General features: G+C 38.7%; 1 long non-coding RNA gene across 1 annotated transcript; it reads right to left on the bottom strand.

Annotated features, from left to right (window-relative positions):
* Positions 1–4,031: 4,031 nt before the first annotated feature.
* On the bottom strand, positions 4,032–16,411 carry LOC138921996 (uncharacterized). The gene is made up of 3 exons (XR_011435076.1): positions 15,692–16,411; positions 14,223–14,315; positions 4,032–4,417 (listed from the first exon to the last, which is right to left on the bottom strand). It is a non-coding gene; the product is annotated as an uncharacterized lncRNA (long non-coding RNA).
* Between the last annotated feature and the right edge of the window lie 33 nt (positions 16,412–16,444).

The following is a 16,444-nucleotide window of genomic DNA, read 5'->3' as shown; positions in this document are numbered from 1 at the left end:
GAGATTTTCATAAATTTGTGTGAAAATACTTTCAAAATAAGTTTGAGTTACACAAGAAAATTATTCTCCTTCCCTTTATAACAATATATTCAATTTAATTGTCTACAGTTGAATGTTTTATCATTAGCATTTGTCTTAACAAGAGAAAACTCTGAAAGTTATTAAGTATATTGTGACAGAAAAATAATTCAAAAGTCTTTAGAGGTCAGACCACTCCCAAATTAATAAACAATGATGTTTTACTTGCAGCTGTAAACTATTCCATAAAATGGAATACTGGCTGTAGAGAATAAATTCGTAAAACAAGAATATGCTGTTTGGCATGTATTTAAAAATAGGATTCATGTCCTTTTTGGAAATGCTGTAAGATTTATTTCCAATTCTGACTATATGACCACTCAGCTGGATCTGTTTTCAGCAGTATTTTTTTTTTTAATAAAAAGGATCATGGTACTTTTATGCAGACAAAAGTACATGATTACAATGAAAACTGGGGACTCTGATCATTCCGTGTGATTGATTGAGAACTGATTACATCCTAGTCACTATTTCCTCCTCCTCTAGCCTTTGGATAGACAAGGATCTCTTCCATTCAATTTACTTGAGAACCAAACGTGCCAGGTCTGGAAAGGTTGTTCTCAATCTTCCTGAAACTTTCAGGGTCTTTTTTTGTATCTTTGTGAGTTTGCCTGGGAGCATCTTCAAGGGATTTTTGGATTTGTTTTGTTTTTGCTTTTGCCAACAGTGATGCTTGGGTTCTGAGAAATACCTTGGGATGGAGAAAAGACTCATTGAAAAGGAAAGGTGTGGCTTTGGGCAGATCAACCACCACCACCACCAGCACCACCAGTCTGCTCAGCCTCTTCTAAGCTTCTAATTATGAGAGTAATAGAAATATGCTCTCCAAAGTCCAGTGAAGAAAAAGTAGTTTTTCTCTAGACCTTCTTAGAGGGGTAATGTTTCTGTTAAGAATTTTGGAAGGATGAGTAGAGCTCAGCAGGAGGGCAGAGGAATGTGGGGAGAAAAGAACTCCAAGCCAAAGTGCCCGGGTGTAAAATGCAAACGTTCAGGAACCGGAGGCAGCTTACTGTGGACAAAGACCAGCAGTCTCAGGCCAGGAAACATCCTGGTTTGTGAAGAAATCTGGACGTCCCTCTAGAAATTATGAGGTCCATTGGAAATAGAGAAGCAATTGGTGCAGACTGCAGTTTGGAAGCACCCGTCTTGCTGCAGCTAGAGGAGGGACGCAGGCCGATGTGACGAGAAGCAGGGACGATGGTTGGCCAGCCATTTTCCTTGGGAGAATAGGTGAAAGGCCGCAGCTCCTGCAGGAGCAGTGAGAATGGAAAAGGGAGGAGACACACAGGAGCTATTACTGACAACTTCAGATCTCCTGGATGTGAGGACTGGGAAAGGGAGGTGTTCTTCCTGCTGCATCCAGAAAGATCCTTGCAGAAAGTAATTATGATAAACCACTGACCTTGTTTAAAAGGCATTCACTGACTCCCTGTTGTTTTTAGACAAAAAACCAAATTCCTTATCTGTTCACTTTTGCATCTCTAGTACTGAATATATAGTAGACGATAAGCACAATTATTCTCCATTGCATCTCCTTCTTCTTGTTCGATGAATGTGTGCCATTTAAAGTGATCTGTATTTTCCCCTGAGGGTGGAAAGAGATTTTAAAGGAGATAAACTGAGGCCACTGTGAGTAGCAGAGCTGTAAACAACTCTTGTGTGTCAGCTTGTCCAAATAAGATGATTAGGATAAAATTCTCACTAGACTATAAATTGTAATACAAATATAAAGATTATGATTCTGTTCTTTTGCACATTTGATACTTGCTGAGTTGGTCCTCAGTCTTTGGTAGAATATTAATAAATGTTTTTCGGGTCAGAGATATGAATGTTCTAATCTCAGGTGACTGTATGCTAAGACTATTTATTATTTTAAAGGACCTTTTTCATACAAGCAAAACCCAGGAGCATTTCAAAGTGTAGAATTTTGGCAAGGCCATCAGATATATTCCTATAAATGCATGCCTTGAGGTCTTTTTCTGAATGTAGTAACCCATTTGGGATAAACATTCTTAAAATGATCTCACATCAAATAAATATTGACATGAATTTTAAGGTCATTTGACACACGACCAGAATATTAACAGGAGGCTAAATCTGATGCTTTTTTTTTTAAACCAATAAGTAGAATTGCAATTCATTACATTTATTTTATAATATAAATCTCTAGAATTAAGAAACCATTTTGAATCTCGGTGGCCCCATCATACCCTAAGTGGCTAAGAAAGATATACAGTCTCTTCACGTACAATGCTTGTAAAGTGTTTTTCATATCCCATTTTTTTCTATAATGCTCAGAAACCAAAGGACCTGAGATGATAAAAGAGACAATTCTTTCAAGCTATTATTTACCTCTGTATATTTCATTTTTGCCTTTCTGGACTATGCTTTGTAGGTAACAAAGGAAACAAAGAGAACGAGAATTGGGTCTGGGAGGGCAAAATCAGAGAGGAAAAATAGATTCTTATTATCGAGATAGATGATGGATTTATGGAGGCAGGACAAAAGGTTCAGTCATTCTTCTAATTAATATTTTTGTTCCAGATCAAAGCACAAATATGTTTCAGGGTTTGTGTGTGAGGGGATATTCATTATGATGAGAAATATTTCTTCTTGGGAGCCAAATAGCAGGGAACATATCTCATTTCACTATAAAGCTAGACATAAATTTTATTTATCTGACAAGAGAACTGGTGATGTCTTCATATCCCACAGAGTAACCTCTTAATTTCTATGTTGCAGGGAGCAAGCCCAAATTCCCCATCCATCTCAAATCAGGTTTTTGGCAAAAATTGTTTTTTTAGAAATTACTATGTCTCAAACTTTTGGTCATCTGTGTGTGTATGTGAATGTGTTTGTGTGTTGAAAAGGAGGATGTTCAATGAAAAAGAATTAACATGTGTAATTGCTGGAGAAGGGAAGAAGTGGACCTTGCATCTTAATTTTTAAAGATGAAATCATTAAGGTAATAACTTGAAAAGATGATGCACTCTTTTTCCAGGTCCATTCGTGACCACTCTTTGAGTACTTGCTCTCTAAAGTCACCTTGGGTCTGCCTTATTGTTGTTGCTTTCCTTGCATTGGTGGTTCCTTCCATTTCTCCCTCTTTTATTCCTACTAAAAGGAGTGTCAAAAAATACCAAAATGTCAAGTTAAAGAAGATTGTCACAGTCAAGACAGATCATAAGCATTCAAGTGAGGATGTCACATGAAGAAGATATAATAAATAACATTCAAAGTTTTAGATGGTGTGGTAGGCAGAGTGGCACCCTCAGAGGTGACATGCCCTAATCCTGGGAACATGTGAATATGTTATGTGACCTGGCAAAAGGGGCTTTGCAGTATAATTAAATATATATTGAGCTAAGGAGTTTATCCTGGATTTTCTGGATGGGCACAGCAGAGCACCTTCTCCGGCTAGAGTCAGAGAGATGAAACAGAATGAGAAATGTTGGAGAGACTCAGCTCCATGAGTCTGTTGCTGGAGGGGACCACATGGAAAGCCTGAGAACAAATATGGGCACTTCTAAGAGCAAATACCAGCCTCTGGATGATGGCCAGCACGGGCACAAGGACGTCAGTCCTACAATCACAAGGAACTGAAGTAAATGAGCTTGGAAAAGCTGAATGAGCTTGGAAAAGAATTCTTCCCCACAGCCTCCACCAAGGAATATAGCCCTGCTGACACCCTAATTTTGGCCTTGTGAAACCTTAACCAGAGTACTCAGTTTAAGCCCGCCCAGAGTTCTGATCTACAGAAGCCGTGAGATGAAAAAACTTGTGTTGTGTTAAGTCACTAAGTTTGTAGTAACTTGTTATGGCAGCAGTAGAAAACTAACGCATATGGATACAGATTCCAATGGAATCTTTAGTTCTATTTTTACTGTTAAAGTTTTGATAATGAAAGGGGGGAAAATAAAACCAATTTAGAGTAGCTTTTCCTCAAAATTTACCTTCTTTTTTCAGGCAGGTTCAGTCAGGACAAAAGAAACCACTGCAGGTATTTCAAGCAGGAAGGATAATAAGCACTCTAAGAAAAGCACAAAACAAAACATAAACAAGTATTGAGGAAGTGGAAATGAGGAAAAACATCTCTCATGAAACCTGGAAATTGAAGAAACCAGAAGAAACCACCACTGTGATTTCAGCTATCTGTGGCGCCGAAATGAGTATTCTCAGCAGAATGTCTGGAAGCGGTTGGCAAAACTTCATTTCTGCTGTCTGCCTGCCTTGCTCAGCTGGAGGGATAATAATGGCTTCTGCCTCTCTTGTGCATTCCAAATCTCACATGACTGCCTCTCGCTGGTGGAGTCTAACCCAGGACCCAGGCTTCCAGCCCCTGCAATGCAGAGAAGAGCACAGCAGAAACATGGCTGTGAGTGGCTGGCACGTTGCTGTACTTTATTGTTTCTACTGCATCAATACCCACTCGTGGAAAAATGAAGTGAAAAAAAAAAAAAAAAGAAAAGAAGGCAGGAAGAGGAAGGGAACACCATCCACCAAAGCACTTGATGATATAAGATTCAGACACTTGCAAAGTGAAATTGTAAAACAGCCTCAATTCTTCCTTGCAAGCTCCCTTGGATGAGTGCCTTCATTCCAGGACTCAGGATATTTCTTCTGCACTCACACAATGTAGAATCATGGAAAATTAGAGACCATTTACTTCAATTTTCTCCTTTTAAATGAAAGAAATGAGGAATCTATAGAGGTTGCTGAATAGTTCAAGTCAAGATAGCTAGTTAGTGACTAAACAAGGTCAAGGTCTTTTGAAGTCTTTCTAGTCTCCCAACTTAGCGTCAAAGTCTATGAAGTGTCAGGGACTTGTTTTGCCTGACTTGCAGGCTAACAAGTTAGCTTGTTACTGTTTTATGGATGCTGGCAGAAGACACAAGACTATTGGGACTGGGACAAAAGACTTTAGTACTCATGCCACAGCAATTGCCAGAGTGTCAGCACAGACGTATTGATTCCCTTGATGCTCAAATTTCATAGAAGCGATGCAGAGCGGCCACCTGGATGCTATGCATGCAGTAGGTTTGCATCATAGCCAGAGAACAATAAGCTTGAGGAATTCACTGCTTCTTTAGCAAGTGGAAGCAAGGCTGCTCTTTGTCCATTGAGACATGCTACCTCAGTCCTCAAGGTTGCTAACTGCAAACATAACCCTGAGAAATGGCTCTGCTAAACGGCCAGCGTTCTTGGCACACCAGCAAGAATGTGTGGCTGAGAGTCCAGAGCAAATTGCCTCTTCCAACACCCACAAACATCGCAAGTCCTGAGAGGACACACAGGCAATTCTTCACACGTATAAGTTAAAATATTTAATGTTTGCTACATGCAAAATAATATATATGTAAATATTCTTTTTCTGAAATTTATCCACAATTCTGCATAGTGTTAGAATTTGTTCATTTTCACTATCATGTAACATTGCATTGGGCGAATACATAATAATTTATTAATCCATTCTCCTGTTGAACATTTGAGTTGATTGCAGTATTTTGCTATTATGCTTCTACAAATATTCTTGCATATATTTCCGGTACAAATGTGCCAAAGTTTCTTTAGAGGATTTGACTAGGTGTGAAACTACCTGATTATTAATGTGGCTGAAAATAACTGCTTACATTTATTCACAGTTTCTGTTTTCCTGTCTCTGAATTGCCTGTTCATATCTTTTATCCACTTTTCTTTTGGGTTGTTTGTCTTTTTAAATTTATTTTTAAGAGTTCATGATTTCATCACTGATTCGTGGTTAAAATGAAATGTCTTATTTGTAGAAAGGAACATTTTTAATCCACCCCCTGCTGCCAAAAAAAAAGTATCCATTAAAACCGATAATTTCAAACATCATTTTAATAGCAATATGATAACAGCATTCTCTTTAAAAATCAGAAATGAGACACAGATGCTCTTTATCATGGCTTGCTTTCAACATTGTACTGGAAGTCCTACCCAGCTCATTAAGGCAAGAAAACAAAATAAAAGATGTAAGGAGCTGGAAAGATAGAAAGAAAAAGGTCATTAATCACAGATAATATAATTGTCTACTTAGAAAAGCCAAAATTATTCAAAGAAAAATTATTATGAATAGTAAGAGAATTTATAAGTCATCTGGGTACATTTAGAATCACAAATGAGTGATGAGTGAAATGTTTTTCTGCAACTAATGAGATGACAATGTACTTTTTTCATCTTTAAGCTGTTCATGTGATGAATCACATTCGTAGATTTTTTTTTAAGTATTAGACCCTTTCTGTGTGTATTTGTTCTTTTTCTGTTGTGATCTCATGCCTGGTGGATTTTAATCTGTAGACAACCTGGAGGTCTAAGTTGGCAATTCTTTCCCCCAGCGAGTATTTATATTTACTTCTTGTTGAAGTCGGGGACACCACTGAGCTGGGGCCACTTTAGCTGCCTTCAAGGACCCAGGTTGGAACCTGAGCCTCTGATGGAGCTCCTTGAACTGGTTGCTGGCAAGAAGCTTAGTCTCATGTGTTTCATGCCAATGTTTGTTTGGGCCCTCAGACAAACACCCCTTACATATTAGCTTATTTTTTAATGCCCTGGCTGTAGCTCCAGCTTTTGTTTTCAGGGAAAGGGAGGTGATGGTGTTAGAGATTTTCCTTCCTTCCTGTGAGCTCAGCAATGCGTTAAAAATTATGTTACAAGCAGGATCTAGTTGTTTTGTACTGGAAGGGATTTTTAAATAACACTGTTTTCTATTTTGACCCACTTTTTTTTCCAATCCATCCTTATAGCTTTCAAATTTCCTGTCTTGTGGAATATCAGAAATCAAGATGCGGCTGAAACTGCTAGTGTCTTACTTAATACCCATTATCCTTTTCTCCCTTAATAACAGAACCTCAATTTTACTCAGGGTTGCAATGGGTCCAGCTGAAAAACTACATTTGCCAGTCTTTCTGGCAGCTAGGTGTGCTCATGTGATTCAATTCTGGTCGATTATCAGAATCCAAAGTCATTTGGTTGGGCTTTCGTGAAAGCTGGTTGACAAAGGTTGACTCAGTTGTGGGTTCTTTTGCCTTTTTCCCCTTCCTCAATTTTCCTGCCTATAAGGTTGCTTGGTGGTGATGACCTTCGAGAGCTTGGCCAAAAGAATCCCAAAGACTTTGGTAGCAAAGTTCCCGAGCCACTGTAGCTGTTCTGGACTTCTTGTAACATGGGAGAAAAAGAAACTATCTTGTTGGATCCACCATTATTTGGGATTTCAGTTACATGCAGCTGAATGCAGTTCCAACTGATGTATTTTGTATCTGATTTTGATGTAATTTTGAATTGTTGTCTTAACATCTTTAAGTAGCAGGCTTTAGAAAAAGAATCACTGTAACAAATCACATTTATTTTATATGTTTGGTTATTTAAAGTGTTTTGCTTTATCATGGTTAATTATGGAAGCAGCTGGAGATTAGATGCATCTATGCTTTTTATTTCAAGAAATCTTTATTGAAGCTATAATTTGATATTATTCAAAGAAAAACGAAACTATAATTTGTCAATAGTTATCTGATATTAGATATTTATCATGATTAACACATTTTACACTCCTAGTTAGAAAATGATCTGACTCCATTTGTAATAATGCCTTGTTATTTCCTCCAAGTACAACCATTAATGTACTTCTACTCTTATCACATTGAGTCTCTTTTAACGGCATTGAAGGTTATCTATACATTATTCTTCCACTAGTTCCCAAGTAGAAGATAATATAATCAACTCTCCCTTTAACTATTTCATTGTTTTATCATCTTAATTTTTTTTCTGGATGTCTGTTAACTATTGTCAAACAGATGGCTGTATTTGATAAAAAATCACATTCTATGTTCAAAATTAACAGTAAATGACTTTTTGGGTTTGGAAGGTAGGGTTGTTTGACTTTGCTGTATAATCTTTATTCTTAATATTTTAATCAATTTTTAAAAACTCATTCCATCTGATGCTCCACACTCAGGCAGAGTTGTAACAATGATCACTCCTAAAGAGAAGGGAAGACATTAACCGGAGAGGAAACTTGAAACAAGTGGCTGCTTTGCCCATTTGAGTTGAGCCTTTGCAGTATAGCCTCTAACTACCTAATCTGATTTAAATGTCTCAGTCAGTGCACCCAGAGTCCCCAGTGCTGCAAAGACAGTACCTCAGTGAATGCTCTGGAAGACCCAGTGGAGACCTTTGGAAGCCTCAGGTCTCAAGGAGCAGAAGGCAGGACTAATGGAGGAGCCAGGGCTAAAACAAGGCGTAGGGACTGCGGGGCCCTTAGAGCTAGGTAGCCAGAGAGGAAGGAACTCCACACTTTACGGTCTCCAGTGTGTAGGCTGCCGTGCTAAGAGTTTTACTCAGAGCACATGCTTAATCCTCGCGGTGAGCCTGGCAAGAAGGGGCTTAGGGACTGCCGGCCAGGGATGTCAAACTTTAGGGCTGTTCTGGAGCCTCTTTAGCTTTCTCAGATTTGCTGTTCTTATTTCACTATAGAATACAGTGGGGAAAGTCTTAAAATCAAACAAACGAACAAACGCTTGAAGGTGGGGTTGTAGTTAGGAATCCTCTTGTGGTGCTTTTTATTTTTATTTTTTCCCACTCTACTAAGAGATGAAGGTGAAGCGGGGAATTATCCCTACCATCTTCCTCTATGTGGTAAGACTTTTTTTTTTTTCCTGAGGAAGATTCTCCCCGAGCTAACATCTGTTGCCAATCTTCCTCTTTTTGAATGTGAGGGGCCTCCAGAACATGGCCACTGACAGACGAGTGGTGTAGGTCTGCACCTGGGATCCACACATGGGCCTCTGAAGTGGAGAGTGTATGTGGCAAGATTTTTTTTTCAACCTTGTTTTTGTACTGAAGGTGTTGACCTCTGTGGGTCTCAACTTTATGCAAGAGTCTCCACCCCAACATCCCAGACTTCTTGGTCACAGCGCCCTGTCTCCAGTGACATGTTATTCACTAGAATCCAAGTTCTAGGTCACTGGGATTTTTCAGATGGTCTCAGGCAAATGCCAGCTCTGGTGCTTGCTTACTTTCTGAATTCCCACTTTCTCATTCCTCCTACTCTCCTTGAATTTCTGTTACTTTCCAGTCAGTTTAGTCACGCACTGTAAAAGTTTTTTATTTGTTTGCTTTTGTTTTGTTTTATCCAGAATTTTGTGTGTTCTATTCTTACAGAGTTTCTCCAGACATCTTGCCAGAAATAGATATCTGGATTTTATTGAGGAAATGAGCTTGACAGATGATTTGGAGGTCATGTTACAAAGGCTTAATGATTAGATTGATGGTAGGAGAGATGCGAGCATCTGAGTTGACTCTCAGATTTCTGGCTTGAACAGATGGACCAGTGCCCTGTGTTCACTGAGTTAAGACGTCAATAAAGAGGCATCAGTTTTTGGGGAAAGATGCTGAATTCAGTTTTGAATAGAAATCATTTGTCATGACTGATACAATTAACTTTCAGCTTTTTTATTTGTAAAGTGGAGACAATATCTACTTTACAACAGAGTTTTTATGGGCATTAACTATTATAATGAATATGAAAATCTTAGTAACCTATAAGGGACTATACAGGCATTAGATACTTAGAAACCCTGCCTCTCCCTGCAAAGCTAATTGGTCAGACAAAGACAGTATTTAGAGCCCTCCTCATAATAAAATGGGCCAGTGGATAATAAGAGTATGATAACCAGTGAAAAAAGAAGAAATAAGTTGCTATATAGTTATAAACACTGTAAGGCTTTTCCAAAGCACACAAATCATTTGTTAAGGACCATGTATTAGCCTACCTAAAAAATAGGATGCTTTAGGGGCTGGCCCCGTGGCCGAGTGGTTAAGTTCGCGCGCTCCGCTGCAGGCGGCCCAGTGTTTCGTTAGTTCGAATCCTGGGCGCGGACATGGCACTGCTCATCAGACCACGCTGAGGCAGCGTCCCACATGCCACAACTAGAAGGACCCACAACGAAGAATACACAACTATGTACCAGGGGGCTTTGGGGAGGAAAAGGAAAAAATAAAATCTTAAAAAAAAAAAAAAAAAAAAAAAAAAAAATAGGATGCTTTAAAAGAACTGAGGTGGAATCAATCATGCAGTTATTTCATGAATCACAGTTATTTCCCTCCTGATTCTTAAGGATAGTGAAATACACAAAAGGTGGACAACATACGTGCTTGGATTTGGAAAGTGATTTTCTGAGCCAGAAAATAAATTTTTGTTTGCAGAATTAAAATGAAAGGAAGCCAAACCGAAAAGCCTTTAAATGGGAAGGTTAAGGAGTCCTGCAGTTCAGAGGTCCCCAAACTGTCTACTCCAGCACAATAATGTGCTGCAAATGAGTGGCAAGTATGCCTAGACCTCGGCTCTTGAGTTGGGGACCAGAAATAAGAAAGCCCTCTTGCTTCTAGAAACAATGAGTATGAGAGATACCTGTTATGAAAATGCAAAGAATACTTTTTTCAGGAAGATAAATGAATAGGGATTTTACCTGCCCACCACCAAAAAAAGAAAAATGAAAAAAAGCAAATAAAAAGGGGAAAAATCATAAAGACAGTTACCTCTGGCAACAAACAGACCTGTTCTGTTTACCTCTGTGTGCCCTGTGAATGTTATTTCCTATTGATGCCACAGCAAGGAAATGTTTAGGAAGAACTGTTATTGATGGCTTCTTTTAAAACTTTCATTCAGATTTTCTGCTTCTATTTTTAATTCATAGTCTTTTAAAAAAACTTGTAGCAAAATATTGCATACGTATGACATCAATCATAAATTTGCAGACTGATTAATGGTCACAGTTTGAACACAGTTGTCACAGATAGAATATTTCCAGTACTCCAGAAACCCTACTTGTGACCCATTCCAGTCACTACCTTCTCCCGAAGGTAACCACTGTACTGACCTCTAACCCCATGAGTTTAGACTATTTTTTAACTTTATATAAACAGAATTAAAGTGAACTTTTCTTTCATAGCTGACTTCTTTTTCATCCTGGCTTCTTTTGCTTAATATTACTTTTTTGAAATTCATCCATATTGTTGTAGTTTGTCCGTTTTTGTTGGTGTACGATACTTTGTTATATGAATAAGTCATGATACATTTATCCATTCTTCTATTGAGGGACATTTGGGTTGTTTCCAGTTTTGGGGCTATTGTGAATAGTGCTACTATAAACATCCTTTTACATGTATTTTAGTGAATACAGGTATGCATTTAGCACCTGATGCTAAATAATTTTCAAAGAGGTAGTCTCAATTTACACTCCCCCAAACTGAACGAGAGTTCCAGTTGCTCCACATTTTTGTCAACACTTGGTATTGTCACTCTTTTAAATTTTAGCCATTTTGGTAGATGTTGTTGTGGTATTACATAAGTTTTTTAATTAGTATTGTTCTGAAAACTAAAAGTACAGCTAATACTTCACATCAAACATCTCTTCCCTTTTCCTCACCAGAAACAATCGAAATCTGAAGTTAATATCATTGCTATGGGCATCCAGGTAATTTTACCATATATATTCATAAATGATGTATACCATTGCTTTCTGTTTTACAATTTTACATAAATAGTATTTCAATTAGATTTTTCTTTAACATAATTTTTTTTGGATTACCCATGGTGATACTTAGAGAGTAAGTTTGTGAATTTTAATTGCTGTATAAATAGCACATAGTTTATTTCTTTCCCTAATAAAAGACAGGTTGTTCAAAAATTTTTGCTATTATAACCAGTTCTACAGGTTTAACAACTTATGCTTCCACTAGAATTGCTTAAAATCTGTTTCTCCACCTTTCTCCAATTTTTTGAATTGTCAGGCCTTTTAATTTTGGCCTATCTGATGGGTGTGAAAAGGTATTCCACTGTGGTATTGATTTGGATGCTTTTAATGCTATTTAGATTTGCTCTTCCATTAAATCTCCTGTTTATATCTTTTGCCTGTAGTTCTTTTGGGTTGTCTGTGATTTTCTCACTGAATGGTGGCTCTTGATTTGTTCTGCATAGAGATCTTTTGTTAGTTTCATGGGTGTCACACTCATCCCCCTAGGTTTTGGTTTGCCTTTTCACTTTGTTTATGGTGTCTTTGCTCATGCTGAAGCTTTAATTTATAATTTAGTTACATGTGTTATTTGTTTTCTTTAATTTTTTGTTTTTTGTGTCTTAAGAAATCATTCACACCACAATACCATAAAAGCATTCTCTTATATTTTCTTATGATAGTTTTATATTTTTGCTTTGTATATGTAGGTCTTTAATCCATCCGGAACTTGTTTTCACGTATGCTGTTAAATAGGGATCTAATTTTATTTTCTGCCATATGGATATCCAATAGTCTCCACCCCATTTAGTGAATAATACGTCTCTTCTCACTGATGCTAATGCAACCTATACCGTTTACAAAGCCTCCAAACATATGTGAGTTTGTATCTAGGATTTCTATTCAGTTACTTTTGTATTTGCCAACATCTGACTCTATACAACACTGTTTTAGTCACTGGAGCTTTATAAGAAATAAAAGTGTCCTTCTCCTGCTTCTGTTTAAAATGATCTGAGCTATTTATGGCTGTGTACTCATCCATATAAATTTCAGGATCAGTTAATTAAATTCCATTAAAAAATCCCTGTCAAGATTTGATTTGAATTGAATTGAATTTAGAGAAGATTTCAGTCTTTCATAGTTTCCATATCCCAAACTGTTTATTAGAGTTTTGTTGTTTCATACAGATAATGTTTTAGATTTACCCTATATATTCAATGAATTGATTACACACTATCGCTTTTTGCATCCCCCTCCTTCCTTCAGAATTCCATTTTCATCTTCCTGAAGTACACTCTTTGCAATTCTTTCAGTTTACAGAGGGTCTATAAATGGTAAAGATTCTTTGTCTGAACACTTCTTTATTTTGCCATCAATCTTTGGTGTGAACACTGGGAGGCACTACTTAGATCCCTGTTCAGAAATGAGGAAATGCAGGATTTATTCCCCGAGCTGCTGGGAGTTCAGCAAGCTGACACGATTCAGCTGTCAGTCCCCTTTGGGAGTAGTCTAACCCAAGGTTACTTTGCTTCCTTTGTCAGCCCACATCCAACAGCTGACGTCATAGGTGTGTACAGACTGTGCCTGCTTGCCTCACCTCTGAAGGGACATCCCAGATTTGAAGTCGAGGCCTTCACTGAGACTATATTGCAGGCCCATACTTCCCTCTGTCCAACCTGCCACTATCCCTTCCGCAGGTGCTGTTCTCAAAGCATTCCCTAATAAACTCTCCATCCTCATCTCTGACTCAGAGTGTGCTTCCAGAGAAGCCAGCCTGAGATAGTGATGTCAGGGATGAGTCAAGAGAGTAGAAGCTATTTTAGGATTTTTGACTTGAATCATTGGCCACCTGACTGTCAGTGAGAACCTCCACGTTGGTAATAGATGTAGGACAGATAGACCTTGGCACAAGCTATCAGTGCAATAGGTAGAACTTTCATTAGTAGTGAACTGGGATGTATTCTAATGGAAGGTAATATACTAGTGGGAGCAATGTGTCAGGCATTTAAGAAATATGAGGGAAACAGTAATCTTAAGGACAGGGGAATTGGCTGTTGCTAAGTAAAATTGATTCTTTGGGGAAAGCAAAAAGCTAAGAATGGTTGATGGCCATTAAAAATCTCAGAGTAAAATTCAGAAGGCTTCTCTGGTAGCAAATAAAGAGGCTTTTATCTCCTGCAGTGGGAGGGAAGAAAAAGCTGAGGAGCCGGCTCAACGCTTAATCATAAATGTGGCTGATCTCCAAAGGAGATTAATAACCATGCAGCCCAGCGAGGTCAGCTAACCCAAGGTCAGAATGCTGAATAGGAAAGAAAATCTGTGATGCAAAGGGCTGGGTTGTGACACCTGAAAATCTTAAATCCCCAGATTCTCCTGAATCTCCTGAGTCTGAACATGCTCTAATATTCATGATTAATGGCTAGTACGCTCTCCTCCCCTTGCTTAAACATGGAGAGGCCTCCTCCTTGTAGTACAACCTGTGGATCCCTTCAGGATCCATCCCAGCTTCCCTCCTGGCTACTGGGTCAATAACGTGGCTTTCTTTACAATGTTTCCTGGCACAATTATTGTAATCAGTGGCAAGGGCAGAGTGGCAGTGAGGGAGAGGGGTCTCACCTTCAGAAGATCAGAGAGATGGATAACAGAATATGGTGTCCCCAGGAGCAAAATGGATGAGCAGCCAACAAGGATACTGCTGAGTCTGTACAACTAAAGGAAATCAAGGGAAGGCACGATCAGCAGCCTGAGAGCAATACTCTAATAATGAGCTACAATTCTTTGTCCAGTTTTTACGTCTAAGCCAGTTTTTGGATCTGGAAACCATCAACAGAGAAAAGGTGATTCCCATGAGGAAGGCCCTGAAATATTCATAAAAAGTGTACAGTGTAATAATGCCCCCAGTCCTTCCCCAGAGTGTTCTTTGCAATTTCCCTGGATAGCAATATGTCGGGAAAATGAGAAGAGCAAAATATTTCTCAATGGAATGGCAGATACAGGAATTCACCTGCCTTCCAGGAAGGTTTACATTAGAGAGATTTGCTAAACTGTAAAATAGTATCACGCTTCCCTGTTTTTTGTTTGGGAAAATATAGCTATTTTTCATATAAATCAGTTATTTATAGGAACATGTAATAGATTTATGAGTATAACTTTTAATGAATTAATAAATACTTTAAATTTTATGTTTTAATTTTTTATATGGTAAATATCAAAAGATACCATCCACATAAACAAAAGCTTGCTAGGGTCTTCAATTTTTAAGAGTTTTAAGGGATCCTTAGGTCAAAAAGTTTAAGAACTGCTGCAAAAGACAATACCACAAGCCAAACCATCTGCACAACCTTGGGGCAAGTTGTATAGCCTCTGCTCAAGTCTCCTCATGTGTAAAATTAGGAGTTAACACTTATACATGTAAAGTAATTAGAATGCTAAGAGCACAAAATGAAATATAGCCATTATTTTATTTTCTCTGTGAGATAGGAAGTGATAATATCTGGTGAAATTGACGGAGGAAGGGATGGAAGGTTGAGGAAAGGGGAGAAGCTTTGATAAAGCCATGTGGAGAATGGGAATGATAGATCTGATTAGGAAAATCTAGGAGGATTGAAGGGAAATTTTGAGAGATTTGTGGAGGTTGGTGACTTTGGATCTAGCGTAAAATCATGATTGTGCAATATTTTTTCCTTAACACTCAGAAGGCCAGTGTAGGAAAGAAAACACAAGCTGTTGAATTTACAGAGTTGGGAATGTTCCAGTTGGTTTAATCAGAAAGAAAATAAGGCAAATTGTGATTGACGTAATGAACTGTTTTATAAATTGAGGGAAAAAAAGAAGGGAAGAAGCAGAGAGATGATCCATAGGGAGAAAATAGAAGGGGCAAGAGATTTGAAATCTTCGTTAGCAGGGAAAATTGAGTAAGAGAGTTGGTAAGATAGCAGGCTGGATAGTTGGTTTGAATTCTGGAAGTCAGTGGTGGAGTAGATCCACTTGATGACAAGACCTGGAGTATGGTCCTGAGAATGGGCGCCGGTAGGTAAGTGGAGTGGAGGTGATGGCTACTGGAGATGAAAAAATCAAGAACCCACCAGAACGGATCTTCCATTTGGATGTTAATGTGACTCTGGGTGATGGCAGAAGTTGGAAGTCAGGCTTCAAAATTTTCCATCAATAAGGAGTGGATAAAAAATAGCAACAATGAAGGATTAAAAGCAGTAAGGCTACATAGAAAGGAGGAACAATCATCTGAGCGAGGCGCTGGGGAGCACTTCTAATCAAGAGACAAAGAAGCGCGAGAAAATGAGCACCCTTCATTGCAGAGAAGTTTAAAGCAAGCAGTCTTTGCAGGGCAGAGGATGTTAGGTTTCAGTGAACAACAGGCAGAACTCGCACTAGAGGCCAGAACGTGGGAGAATTTGTTCATAAAAGATTGGAACTCCAAAGGGCACAGTGGCGGTAGGAGAAAAAAGAGGGTAGTACAGAACTCGCCAGGCAACTAAAGGCGCAGTTCGGCCGGCAAACACGAAAAGTGGGTTGTGAGGCACAAAAGATGCAGATAGCGGAAAGTTTCCAATATAATTAGGCAAGAATTTTTCTGTTTGCGGTAACTGATCCACTACCAAGTTTGCGAGTTCATTTCCCTCTTCCTTTCAGATTTTTCTCTTCCTTTACATTTCCCCTTTTCTGAAAAAATTAAATTGAGGGGGCTCCCGCGTCCCCTTTCCCCCTTCCGTTCCCCCATTTTTCCTCTTCTCTCTGGCACCCTCTTCCTTCCTGGATCAGGTCTCCTGCCCAGGATTGGGAGCTCCGCCCCCCGCAGGAGTGGGCGGGACCGGGGCGGG

Source organism: Equus caballus, chromosome 2 (assembly GCF_041296265.1).
Source record: "Equus caballus isolate H_3958 breed thoroughbred chromosome 2, TB-T2T, whole genome shotgun sequence".
NCBI lineage: Eukaryota > Metazoa > Chordata > Mammalia > Perissodactyla > Equidae > Equus > Equus caballus.
Note: the sequence above shows the minus strand (reverse complement) of the source record. Positions and strands in the feature narration are given on the sequence as shown.